Raw genomic sequence first — 12809 nt, 5'->3', positions numbered from 1 at the left:
CCATCAGCAAAGGCATTGAAGATGAAACGTGGCTGGGTCTTTCAACATGACAATGATCCAAAGCACACCGCCAGGGCAACGAAGGAGTGGCTTCGTAAGAAGCATTTCAAGGTCCTGGAGTGGCCTAGCCAGTCTCCAGATCTCAACCCTATAGAAAACCTTTGGAGGGAGTTGAAAGTCCGTGTTGCCAAGCGAAAAGCCAAAAAAATCACTGCTCTAGAGGAGATCTGCATGGAGGAATGGGCCAACATACCAACAACAGTGTGTGGCAACCTTGTGAAGACTTACAGAAAACGTTTGACCTCTGTCATTGCCAACAAAGGATATATCACAAAGTATTGAGATGAAATTTTGTTTCTGACCAAATACTTATTTTCCATCATAATATGCAAATAAAATGAAAAAAAAACAGACAATGTGATTTTCTGGATTTTTTTTTCTCAGTTTGTCTCCCATAGTTGAGGTCTACCTATGATGTAAATTACAGACGCCTCTCATCTTTTTAAGTGGTGGAACTTGCACTATTGCTGACTGACTAAATACTTTTTTGCCCCACTGTATAAGTCCAGACAAGCTTTAACGTGGAAATTTGAGAAAAACTAGTAGCGTTATAATCAAGAACAAGGAAAGATACTTTCCAAGACCTAAAGCTGAGTGCATACGGAGTTTTGAGCCCTGCGGATTTTTCCGTGCAGAATGGAAGAAATCCGCAGGTCAAATGACCTGCATTTTTCCTGCGGATTTCTTCCATTTTTCCTGCGGTTTTATTGCGGTTTTTGTGCAGTTTTCCACTGCGGACTCCCCCCTGCGGATTTGGTGACAGGGGAGATGGAAAACCGCACAAAACAAGTGACATGCTGCGGATTTTGTACCGCAGGAAAACCGCGCCGAAAAATTTGCAGCGTCTGCACAGCGTTTTTTTTTTTTCATTGCTTTTAAGGCTACCGTACATCACAATGCGGATCTGCAACGTTTCTGGGCGGAAAAATCCGCTGGATATCCGCATCGTGTGCACACAGCCTAAAACTTGTAAATTCATTTGTTATATCATGAGTTACCATAAGGATAAAGCTCATCTGCTTACCTTTGTTCTGAAGTAATTATCTTTCTTCTCTGACAGTATATTAGTATGGTCTAAAGTGAGAGCCTAATTTACATTGTTATTTAATAATTGCACCACTGCACCTTTCAGTTGATGAAATGCAATATCCCTTGTTCTTTTTAGTCATGGTTAAACAATCCATTGTTTCATTGAATTCCACTGGATAGTTCATTAAAATGTCTTCAAGATATTTGCGAAACATAAAAGTCATTCTCCGGCAGAATTTTTAGATTTAACTAAAGATTCAACCTCTAAAGCCTGCTCCCCAATTCTACAGATAAGGTGAAGATATTGGGTTCCTGATCAGTAGCTCATCATAATGCACAATTTCACCTGCTTTGGAGATGGTAATGGGCCCCTTCATCTTTTGGACCCTTGTGCAGCAGCAAAGGTTGCATAGATGGTACATGCACCTCTGAGGAAAGTATCTTGAAAAGTATCCAACGTAGGAACAGAAAGTGATTATAAAAATTCCTTTAATGTTAGGCTAGGTTCACAGTACCACAATGCTATATGCATAAGGCGTTTAGATGTCACCGCGTGGTCTGTCAGACATTTTCAGCCATATATGCCTATTTGAGGTGGGCTCCACGATGTAGTGACTGCGTCTTGGTGTCAGCCTCAAATAGGCCGATACAGCTGAAAATTACAAAACACAGAGTGACTCCGTGTGCAAAAGTCCAAATCCCATTTTCCAGGGCTACAGATGTAAGCCACAATGGAGCCACTGAAAATATGCTAAAACGCTATGTTAACACAGCCTTGACAGTTTTGTTTTTCTGTTCTGCTATAACTACTGTGTTCTGCCCATTCATGTGCTGCAAGACATTTTTTAAGTGTTGTTCCAGCTATGGCCATTAGATGTCATAGTTGCCCTTCTTTTTCCTATTCTTGGAGTTAGGTGCTCCTTTCCCTTTAATTGTTATTCTGTTCAGAACCGCCCCTTCATCTTCCAGGGTTGAAGCATGTAACCATTTTCCCTCGGATCCCTGAGCTGCTCACACGTGTCCAGCTTCCTGCAAAATCACTGCTTATATCAAGTGGATTCCGGTGAGATTTTAATGCAGTTATGTGATATGTGTTGTGTATCTGTGTTGGCTGGCCATGATGCAGCCCCATGATGTTGCAATGTATTTTCAGTTCCTTGTAATGCTTTTACACTGCATGTTAGACAGATGCTCCCTTGTTCAGTTAACACAATGCTTGCAGCCTAAGTTGTTTAGATATCTCTTTTCTCTTTTCACTGCATTGTGTGTTGCATTGTTCAGCCTCTGTGGTGATGCCTATTGATGTAACAGCACTCTGTAATAATGCCTGCTACTGTTATGACAATACCCTGTATTATTGCTGTGTTAATATCTGCCAGTACTGATGTATTGTACTGTCTGTTTCTTTATAGTTTTTATCCGAAATCATCCACTTCTATATCTCCGAAATCATCCACTTCTATATCTCTGATCAAATCTACTATTGTGTTCACCGTTATCATCTATCATTGTTGTTCACATCATCCTAATAAATATAGACTTAAGCACCCATACAGTCATTTTACTTGGAGTGGATGAAGGGTTTAGCCGTATGCTGGAATCCACACAGCGTCACACGTGGAAGAAGGCAGAACATACTACAAGAAGCTGTTCCAACTTATGACTGATCCTATTACCTATAGTAGGATCCAGAGGCGTAGATAGGTTCGACTGAGGGGGAGTGAAACCTCTGAGCGGGCCCCTAACCAGGAAACCCTAATCCCAACTATGGTGGCGCACCCTCATAGCGGATTTAGGAGAACTTCAGCAGATGACAGAGCTGTTACTGAAAATAATCTCTATATAAAGAACAACATTGACATTACCGCCATATGATGACATATACTGTAGTGGTAGATACCAGTCCTGCAGAACATATAGGAGATTACAGTACAGTTATATATAGTAAATTACAACTGACGTTCTTTCTGATGGAGTCGTTTACTTTGCCCGTCTTTTCCATCTGGCACAGACCAACATGACAAATTCTCCAGCCAGGACACTGTTGCAGATATTACATCAAAGACACATCTGACGTCTCACATTTCTAGCACCATCTCCATCTGTCCCCATCCTTCACAATCCTCATCCTGCTGATACCCCTTTTGCCATTGCTGAGGTATGTGTACCTATTACTACACCTGCTGTGTGCCCTCTAGATGGTAAAACAACCCTCTAGAATATAGTAATGCCCTGTGCAAGTGCCCTTTAAAATGGTACCCACATTTTCTCCCCTAGAAAATAATAATGCCCTCTGTGTGCCTCTTTGACAGGCACAATAACCTGAGTTATAACAATAAGTGCTCACTTCACTTAACATTTAATAATGTCCTAAGTATCCCCCTGTATAGCTCCCCTCTACACAGTATGATGCCTCCACACTGTATAGTACCCCACATACAGTAAACTGACTCCTTAGTAGGCCTTAAACTGATGGCTCCAACACTGTATGATGGCCCCACACTGTTCAAACACCCCACATTAGCTTCGACACTGTATGATGGCCTCATCGCTGTAATCCCCACACTTTATGATGGATCCCTCAGTGTATTATGGCTCCCTAAATAGCCTGCATATAGTATAATGCTCTCCCCTTAGGCCTCCATATAGCATAATGCACTCCTCATAGGCCGCTAGAGATTATAATGTACTCTCCCATTAGTCCTGTATATAGTTTAATGCACCCCAATAGGCATATATATAGTATAATGCTCTTCCCATAGGGCATTATATAGTGCAATGCACTCCCTATAGGACACCATATAGTATAATTCACTCCCAATAGACCTCTATATAGTATAATGTACTTCCCATAGGCCATTATATAGCGCAATGCACTCCCGATTGGCACCCATCTAGTAAAATGCACCCCCCATAGGCCTCCATATAGTATAATGCACTCCCCATAGGCCTCCATATAGTATAATGCACTCCTCATAGACTTCTATATAGCATAATGCACTCACCATAGACCTCTACATAGTATAATGTACTACCCATTGACCTAAATATACGGGACCCATAGCGGCTGGGTGGCAGTGCATGGTGATTGAATCTCCCTCCTCTGCCTCAGTGTTTAACTGTATGTGTGCACTGCGCACGCCAATACAGTTAACAATAGTGTAGTTCCGGGTGGGACCCTTGGAGCGCGGAGCCTGGAGCTACTGATGGGATCAGTTTGGTTTCCTTTTGGGTGGCCATCATCTTAAAAAAAATGTGCAATATGCTACAGTTTTTTCAGATAATACGATGTACGAAGCAGAATCATTTTTTTTCTGTTAGAACTTATGGAAAAAGGTGGAAACCTAACTTTACCTGTACAAATGTGCCAGCAAAGAATTTAGTTTGTTTAAATGCACTTTGTTGAATTGTTATTAGACAGTCCAAAGCAACACACATAAAATAAAAGGGGTCTCATAGTCATAGGAAACGCTAAAGTGAGACCAGCATCGGACTTGAGCAACTTGGGCCCACCAGAGAAAATCATTCTTGGGGCCCACTATGAGGCTACATAGAAAGAAATACAAGACCACCAACTGTGTGGTAAAACGTGCTAAAATCAGGGTATAATATATGGTAGTCCACGTCTTAATTATGTAGCACGGTTTGGGGTAGCCACCTCATAGAATATAAAGTAGCCCCCCTCATAGAATATAATGTAGCCTCCCTCATGGAATATAATGCAGCCCCCTCATAGAATATAATGCACCCCCCTCATAGGGTATAATACAGCATCCCACAAAATATAATGCAATCCCCTCATAAGTTATAATGCCGCCCCCCCATAGAATATAATGTAGCACCCACATATGGCATAATGCAATCCCCCTCATATAGTATAATGCAGCCCCCCACAGAATATAATGCAGCCCCTCTTATAGGGTATAATGCAGCCTCCCTCAAAGGGTATAATGCAGCACCCCTCCACCTTTGTCCTAATCACCACCTCCATCATTGCCGCCTCCCCCACTACCATTGTCCTTTCCACCTCTACCATCATTGTCCTTTACACCACAACCATCATTGCTTTCTCCCCCAACACCCCCATCATCGCCCATTCCAACATCTCCATCATTGCCTCCCCTCACCTCCATCATTACCTCCTCACCACCATCATTGCCTCCCCCACCATCATCACCTCCCCATCATCATCATCATTGCCTCCCCCCACCACCATCATTGCCTCCCCACCATCATCACTGCCTCCCCCACCACCATCATTGCCTCCTCACCACCATCATCATTGCCTTCCCTCCACCATCATCATTGCCTCCTCACCATCATCACTGCCTCCCCCCACCACCATCATTGCCTCCTCAACATCATCACTGCCTCCCCCCCACCATTATCATCACCTCCTCACCACCATCATTGCCTCCCCCCACCACCATCATCACCTCCTCACCATCATCATAATTGCCTTCCCCCCACCACCATCGCCTCCTCACCACCATCATTGCCTCCCCCACCACCGTCATCGCCTCCTCATCACCATTATCATTGCCTCCTCACCATCATCACTGCCTCCCCCCACCACCATCATCATCGCCTCCTCACCACCATCATCATTGCATCCTCACTATCATCATTGCCTCTTCACCATCATCATTGCCTCCCCCACACCACACCATCACACATACAGCACCTCACACAAACAGCACCGCACCACTCTCTCACACACACAAAGCACCGCACCACACACACACACACTCACCTCTCCGCAGGTGCCCCGCAGCACATTCTGGCAGCTTCCTCTCTGAAACAGCCGGGCTGAATGATGACGTCATCCAGTCTCGCTGAATCAGGCAGGATGTGCCGGGCAGGCCAGCAGGAAGGAGGACAGTGTCGGATCATGACTTGGATCCCTGCGCCTCCGTTCTGGTCAAAAGCTGCAGCCTGCAGGGATCACAATTAGGGTTCGCCCCCCTTTAGGGGCCCACCTCTGGGGCCCGATTCAGCAGCACCAGCGGGCAGTATTAGCCACAGCTTGATGGCTAACACTGCCTGCTATTAAAGAGAAATGGTATTCATGCCTCTCCACGCCCATGGTGGGTGTGGTGAAGCGTGAATATTTATTTGTCTTTAGCAGTGGGGACAGGGGCTTGTCTCCAGCTGCTGCTCCTGGCAGCGGGAGGGCCCCTCCTGACTCAGGGGCCCCATAGCAGCTGGGTGTGCCGCTATTAGCGAGACACCACTGGCCGGGGGCCCCTGAAGCAGTGGGGGCCCTAGACAGCTGCTGGCCAATATGCCAGCAGGTGTCAGAGCCAGGGCCCACCGGAGAATCCTCCGGTTCGCCGGTGGGCCAGTCCGACCCTGAATGAGACCCTCATTAGATCCAGAAGGGATGGCATAAAATTGAGTTGAGAGCGCCATAACCTGCCTGGTATTCGTTCTTTGTTGTTACAACTCTTGCCCATGTAGTTCCATAGATACTTATTTGACTTTCTGTGTTCTGATCTGTTCTGTATTAGCGGACACTGGTAACATAGTAACAGCCTCTGAACTGCTCCAATTCTGAGATTCTAAGCTTGTAAAGCCTATGGTTCTGCATTCTAGGGAATCACAGCTGACTTTTTTTTGTCCACCATAGATTTCATGCCTTAGGGTTTTAACAAGGAAATGCTACGCAGACTACACATTATCACAATGCTTAATACTTAACTTGAAGGTGAATATATCAACTGAATAAGCAGTCCCATGTAAGGCCAGCATATATCGGTCTATTCTCTTAGGAACCAAGATGGTAAAAAAATGTTACTTTGGGGAGAGGAGGCTAATATACTGTACTATAAAGGTAAGTTCACACTAGGCATTTTTTCAGCGCTTTTTTTCTGACGCAAAACTTGATCTCTTTGCAGGAAAGAAGCTCCAGAAAAAAAGGCATGTTTTCCTTGGTTTTCTTTGCGTTTTTGATGCAGTTTTTTTGCAGCGGTTTTGGCATGTTAGATTTTTTTTTGTGCAGGCTAAAGTTTAGTGTTGAAAAAAATCCCTATTCCATACAATCAGGTTTGGGCACAAAAACCACAGCAAAACATGATACCTGCATTTTTTCAGCATTAGGCTGGTTTCACATTAGCGCTTTTTAAGCGCACGCACGGCCGGGGTAGCTCCGCCCCCGAGCCGGCTCTCTGCCCGGCGTGCCCGCCCCTTGCTTGTAGCGCCGCCTCCTAGCGCACAGCGGCGCCTGCGATCGGCGCACCCTATCTTTAGCATAGGGTGTGCAGATCGTGCGCAGGCCGTGCGCTAGTTGCGCTTTGACCTGCGCTGCGCACTTTTGACGGTGCGCCATGCGCGGCAAAATCAAACTTTTCGGATTTTGGCGCGCACGGCGCACCGTCAAAAGAGTGGGACACACTCGTGGACTGCTTCGGATCGTGGGTGAGTATTTTTGTGGTTTGTTATGTTAATATTTATTCCGTAGACGACAATGGCTTCGGGGAACAATGTGACAAGTATTGGTAAGTATGTTACTCTGTTATATGTACTGTATGTCTATGTATGTATTGTATGAATGTATTGTATGTATGTAGTATATATGTGGTATGTATGTATGTAGTATGTATGTAGCATGCATGTAGCATGCAGTATGTATGTAGCATGCATGTAGTATATATGTAGTATGTATGTAGCATGCATGTAGTATATATGTAGTATGTATGTAGCATGTAGCATGCATGTAGTATGTATGTAGTATGTATGTGGTATGTATGTAGCATGTAGTATGTATGTAGTATGTATGTAGCATGCATGTAGTATATATGTAGTATGTATGTGGTATGTATGTAGCATGTAGTATGTATGTAGTATGTATGTAGTATATATGTGGTATGTATGTAGCATGTAGTATGTATGTAGCATGCATGTAGTATATATGTATGTATGTAGCATGTAGTATGTATGTAGCATGCATGTAGTATATATGTAGTATGTATGTAGCATGTAGTATGTATGTAGCATGCATGTAGTATGTATGTAGTATGTAGCATGTAGTATGTATGTAGCATGCATGTAGTATATATGTAGTATGTATGTAGTATATATGTAGTATGTATGTTGCATGTAGTATTTATGTAGTATGAATGTAGCATGTATGTAGTATGTAGTATGAATGTAGCATGTATGTAGTATGCATGTTGTATGTATGTAGCATGTAATTTTTTTTTTTTTTTTTTTTTTTTTTACATTTAACACATTAGCCGGATGATGGGACTACTACTGTCCCATCATTGGCTAATGTGTCAATCACTGTCATGGTAGCAGGCATCGCCCGATGGGACTTGTAGTCCCATCGGACGATGCCTGCACAGACCCCCGAAGCCTGCACAGCCCCCCGGCAGGCCGGCACAGCCCCCCGGCAGGCCGGCACAGCCCCCCGGAGCCTGCACAGCCCCCCGGCAGGCCGGCACAGCCCCCCGGCAGGCCGGCACAGCCCCCCGGAGCCTGCACAGCCCCCCGGCAGGCCGGCACAGCCCCCCGGCAGGCCGGCACAGCCCACCGGAGCCTGCACAGCCCCCCGGCAGGCCGGCACAGACCACCGGAGCCTGCACAGACCCCCTGGCAGGCCGGCACAGCCCCCCGAAAGGCCCGTACAGACCCCAGAGAGGCTGTACAAGGGCAGGAAAGGGTTTTTCTTATTCCGATACCGGAAGTCCCATAGACTTGAATGGGACTTCCGGTATCGGAATCGGCGATACCGATACTTTTTTTAAAGATCGGCCGATACCATCCGATACGATACTTTGAAGTATCGGACGGTATCGCTCAACTCTAGTCTTGATAATGCATAATGGACCTACACCAGCAGATGACATGGCTCCCCAAACCATCACTGATTATGGAAACTTCACACTAGACCTCAAGCAGCCTGGATTGTGGCCTCTCCACTCTTCCTCCAGACTCTTGGACCTTGATTTACAAATGATATGCAAAATTTACTTTCCTTGTGGAGTGCGTCAATGACTGTCTTCTGGACATCTGTCAAGTCAGCAGTCTTCCCTATGATTGTGGAGCTACTGAAACAGACTAAGGGACCTTTTTAAATGCTTAGGAAGCCTTTGCAGGTGTTTTTCGTTAATTTTTCTAATTTACTGAGATAATGACTTTTGGGTTTTCCTTGTCTGTAAGCCATAATCATCAACATTAACATAAATAAATACTTGAAACTGATCATTCTGTTTGTAATGACTCTATATAATATATGAGTTTCACTTTTTGTATTGAAGAACTGAAATAAATAAACTTTTTGATGATATTCTAATTTTGTGAGAACTTGAAGCACCTGTACTGATGACAACAAAATGTGTGTGCATAAGATTTCTGAAATCTTATTGGGTTTGTTGATACTTTAAAAATCAGCTGAAAATTAGCAGAAAAAAGCAGAAAAAAAATGCAGAAAAAAACGCCCAGTTTGAACTTAGCTTTAACCTCTTCCCGAACGCCCACAGTAGATAAACGTTGGCGCTTGCTGGGCTTTGTGCAGCGCCGACGTTTATCTACTGTCGGCGGGTTTGTGCCCCCCGGGACCCCCACATACCTTACAATGCGGGGATCTCGGTGCACAATGCATGCTGGGACCCCCGACGTCATCGAGACCTGATTGGTTCAGGTCCTGATGACGTCAACGTCACAGCAGCCAATGGGAGCGATCGCTGGGAAAGCTGCTTGTTTCCCGGCGATCTCACTCATTGTAACGTGGCTTCTCCTCTGATCTAACACTGACAGATGATCAGAGGTGAAGCAGCGTTACTGTGTGACTAGATCGCTGCCTGGCACAGGTGATCGCTGCCTGGCACAGCTGTTTGTCACACAGTAACGCTGCTTCTCCTCTGATCATCTGTCATTGTGAGATCAGAGGAGAAGTCACGTTACTGTGTGCCAGGCAGTGATCTTGTCACATAGTAATGCTGCTTCACCTCTGATCATCTGTCAGTGTGAGATCAGAGGAGAAGTGGCGTTACTGTGAGTCAGATCGCAGGGCAGCAATCTTGTCATAAAAATAAAAAAAGTAAAGAAAAAAAAGCAGGTACACGGGCTAGGGTTAGGGCTAGGGCTAGGGTTAGTGTTGTGAGTTCATTTTCCCCTTCACTACTGAGGCCTGAGGAACTCCCTCTTCTGGAAAAGAAAGGTAGTGAGCCTGATTATCAAACACCTGAGTCTGATGATGATGACTGGCTGAGTGGAGTTACTGACTGGATATAAGGCTGCCGACGCCCTTCTGCCCTGCGGGTGATTTCTCTGTGGGATCCTTGGAGACCAGTCTGAATTCCTGCTCTTCTAAAGCTAAGTTTTCTGCTCTGCTTTTTGCATTTGTGCTTTGACGTTGTTTTGCTTTGTTTTTCTGGATTTCTGCCATTCCCTGCTGGGGTGTGCTGAATTCCTTTAGCTCTGTCTTCTGAAAATACCTGAGTGCTGATTTAGTTTTTGAAGCCTAGCTGCTTCAGGGTCTTTTTCATATCAGCTTGTTGGCTTATGTCTTTGATAGGGTTTTGGCAGATTGCAGACAGCAACCTTCCTTTCCTGTTCTGTTTAGTTAGCTTGGGCCCCTCTTTGCTCAGTCTATCTTTCTATCTGTGTGAGTGTTTTTTCATCTTGCTTCACCGTCATTATATGTTGGGGGCTGCCTTTTACTTTGGGGTCTGCTCTGGGGCAGTTTAGATTTCCTTTTCTGTCTTTAGGCTATTTAGCGCTCTGGCTGTGATTGAGGGGTCTAGGGCATCGTAGGAACCCCCCATGGCTACTGCTAGTTGTGTTGATAGGTTCAGGGGTCTGCAATCTGATAGTTGCCAACTTCTCTGGTTTTCTGGACGTAGCTTCTATTTTTGTGTCTGCCTCCTACGGTGACTCAATCATAACAGGTTATGGCTAGGGTTAGGGTTAGGGTTAGGGCTAGGGTTAGGGCTAGGGCTAGGGTTAGGGCTAGGGTTGGGATTAAGGTTATGGGTGTGTTGGTGTTAGGTTTTTGGTTATGGTTAGGGCTGAGATTAGGGTTAGGGGTGTGTTGGGGTTAGGGTTGGAATTAGAATTGGGGGTTTCCACTGTTTAGGTACATCAGGGGCTCTGTAAATGCAATATGACACCCGCAGACCATTCCATCAAAGTCTGCATACCAGAACGTCACTACTTCCCTTCCGAGCCCCACCGTGTGCCCAAACAGTAGTTTTCTCCCATATAAAGGGTACCAACGTACTCAGGACAAATTGGACAACAACTTTTGGGGTCCAATTTCTCCTGTTACCCTTAGGAAAATAAAAATTGGAGGCTAAAAGATCATTTTTGTGGAAAAAAAATGATTTTTTTTATTTTCACGGCTCTACATTATAAACTTTAGTGAAACACTTGGGGGTTCAAAGTGCTCACCACACATCTAGATAAGTCCTTTGGGGGGTCTAATTTCCAAAATGGAGTCACTTGTGGGGGGTTTCCACTGTTTAGGTACATCAGGGGCTCTCCAAATGCGACATGGAATCCGATCTCAATTCCAGCCAATTCTGCATTGAAAAAGTCAAACGGCACTCCTTCCGTTCTGAGCTCTGCCGTGTGCTCAAACAGTGGTTTAGCCCAACATACGGGGTATTGGCGTATTCAGGAGAAATTGCACAAAAAATTTTGTGGTTCATTTTCTCTTTTTACACTTGTGAAAATAAAAAAAAATGGTTTTGAAGTAAAATGTTTGTGAAAAAAAGTTAAATGTTTATTTTTTCCTTCCATATTCCATTCATTCATGTGAAGCACCTGAAGGGTTAATAAACTTCTTGAATGTGGTTTTGAGTACATGGAGAGGTGCAGTTTTTAGAATTGTGTCACTTTTGGGTATTTTCTGTCATATTGACCCCCCAAACTCACTTCAAATGTGAGGTGGTCCCTAAAAAAAATGGTGTTGCAAATTTTGTTGTAAAAATGAGAAATCGCTGGTCAACTTTTAACCCTTATAACTTCCTAAAAAAAAAAATTATGTTTCCAAAATTGTGCAGATGTAAAGTAGACATGTGGGAAATGTTATTTATTAACTATTTTGTGCGATATCGCTCTCTGATTTAAGGGCATAAAAATTAAAAGTTTGAAAATTGCAAAATTTTCTAAATTTTCGCCAAATTTTGATTTTTTTAACAAATAAGCGCAGATAATATCTAAAAAATTTTACCGCCATCATGAGGTACAATATGTCATGAGAAAACAATGTCAGAATCAGTAGGATCCGTTGAAGCGTTCTAGAGTTATGACCTCATAAAGTGACACTGGTCAGAATTGAAAAAATTGGCCCGGTCACGAAGGCAAAAACAGGCTCGGGTGCGAAGGGGTTAAAGTACAGTGGATTGATAGTTTTGAGTCCAGTGTACTCACCAGATCACTCCGGCATCCAAGTCTGGAAAGTTGCAACTAATCATTCAGTGTGTACTATTTGAATAAGCCCGGCACAGTTTCCAACCATCTAGTCTACACTTATCATATCTAACTTGGCAACTGTTATTGAGTGCGGGCGTAAAGGGGGCACTCATATTAGGTAAGGACATGAAAAGAGGGAGACACTATTGTTATATGGAAGGCGCTACTAACTGAGGCTTCTTTTCAACTGCGTCCTCGATTTTAATTGAAATGTATTGAGAGGCAGAGAGCAGCTCTCTGCACCGCAAAAACAATACCAGCCAACGGCCAATCAGAGGTCAGCAGTAGAGTTGAGCGAC

This window comes from Dendrobates tinctorius, unplaced genomic scaffold (assembly GCF_039654945.1).
Source record: "Dendrobates tinctorius isolate UK_male_01 unplaced genomic scaffold, ASM3965494v1 ptg000075l, whole genome shotgun sequence".
Classification (NCBI taxonomy): Eukaryota; Metazoa; Chordata; class Amphibia; order Anura; family Dendrobatidae; genus Dendrobates; species Dendrobates tinctorius.
The sequence above is the reverse complement of the archived record's forward strand: the minus strand, read 5'-3'. Positions refer to the sequence as shown.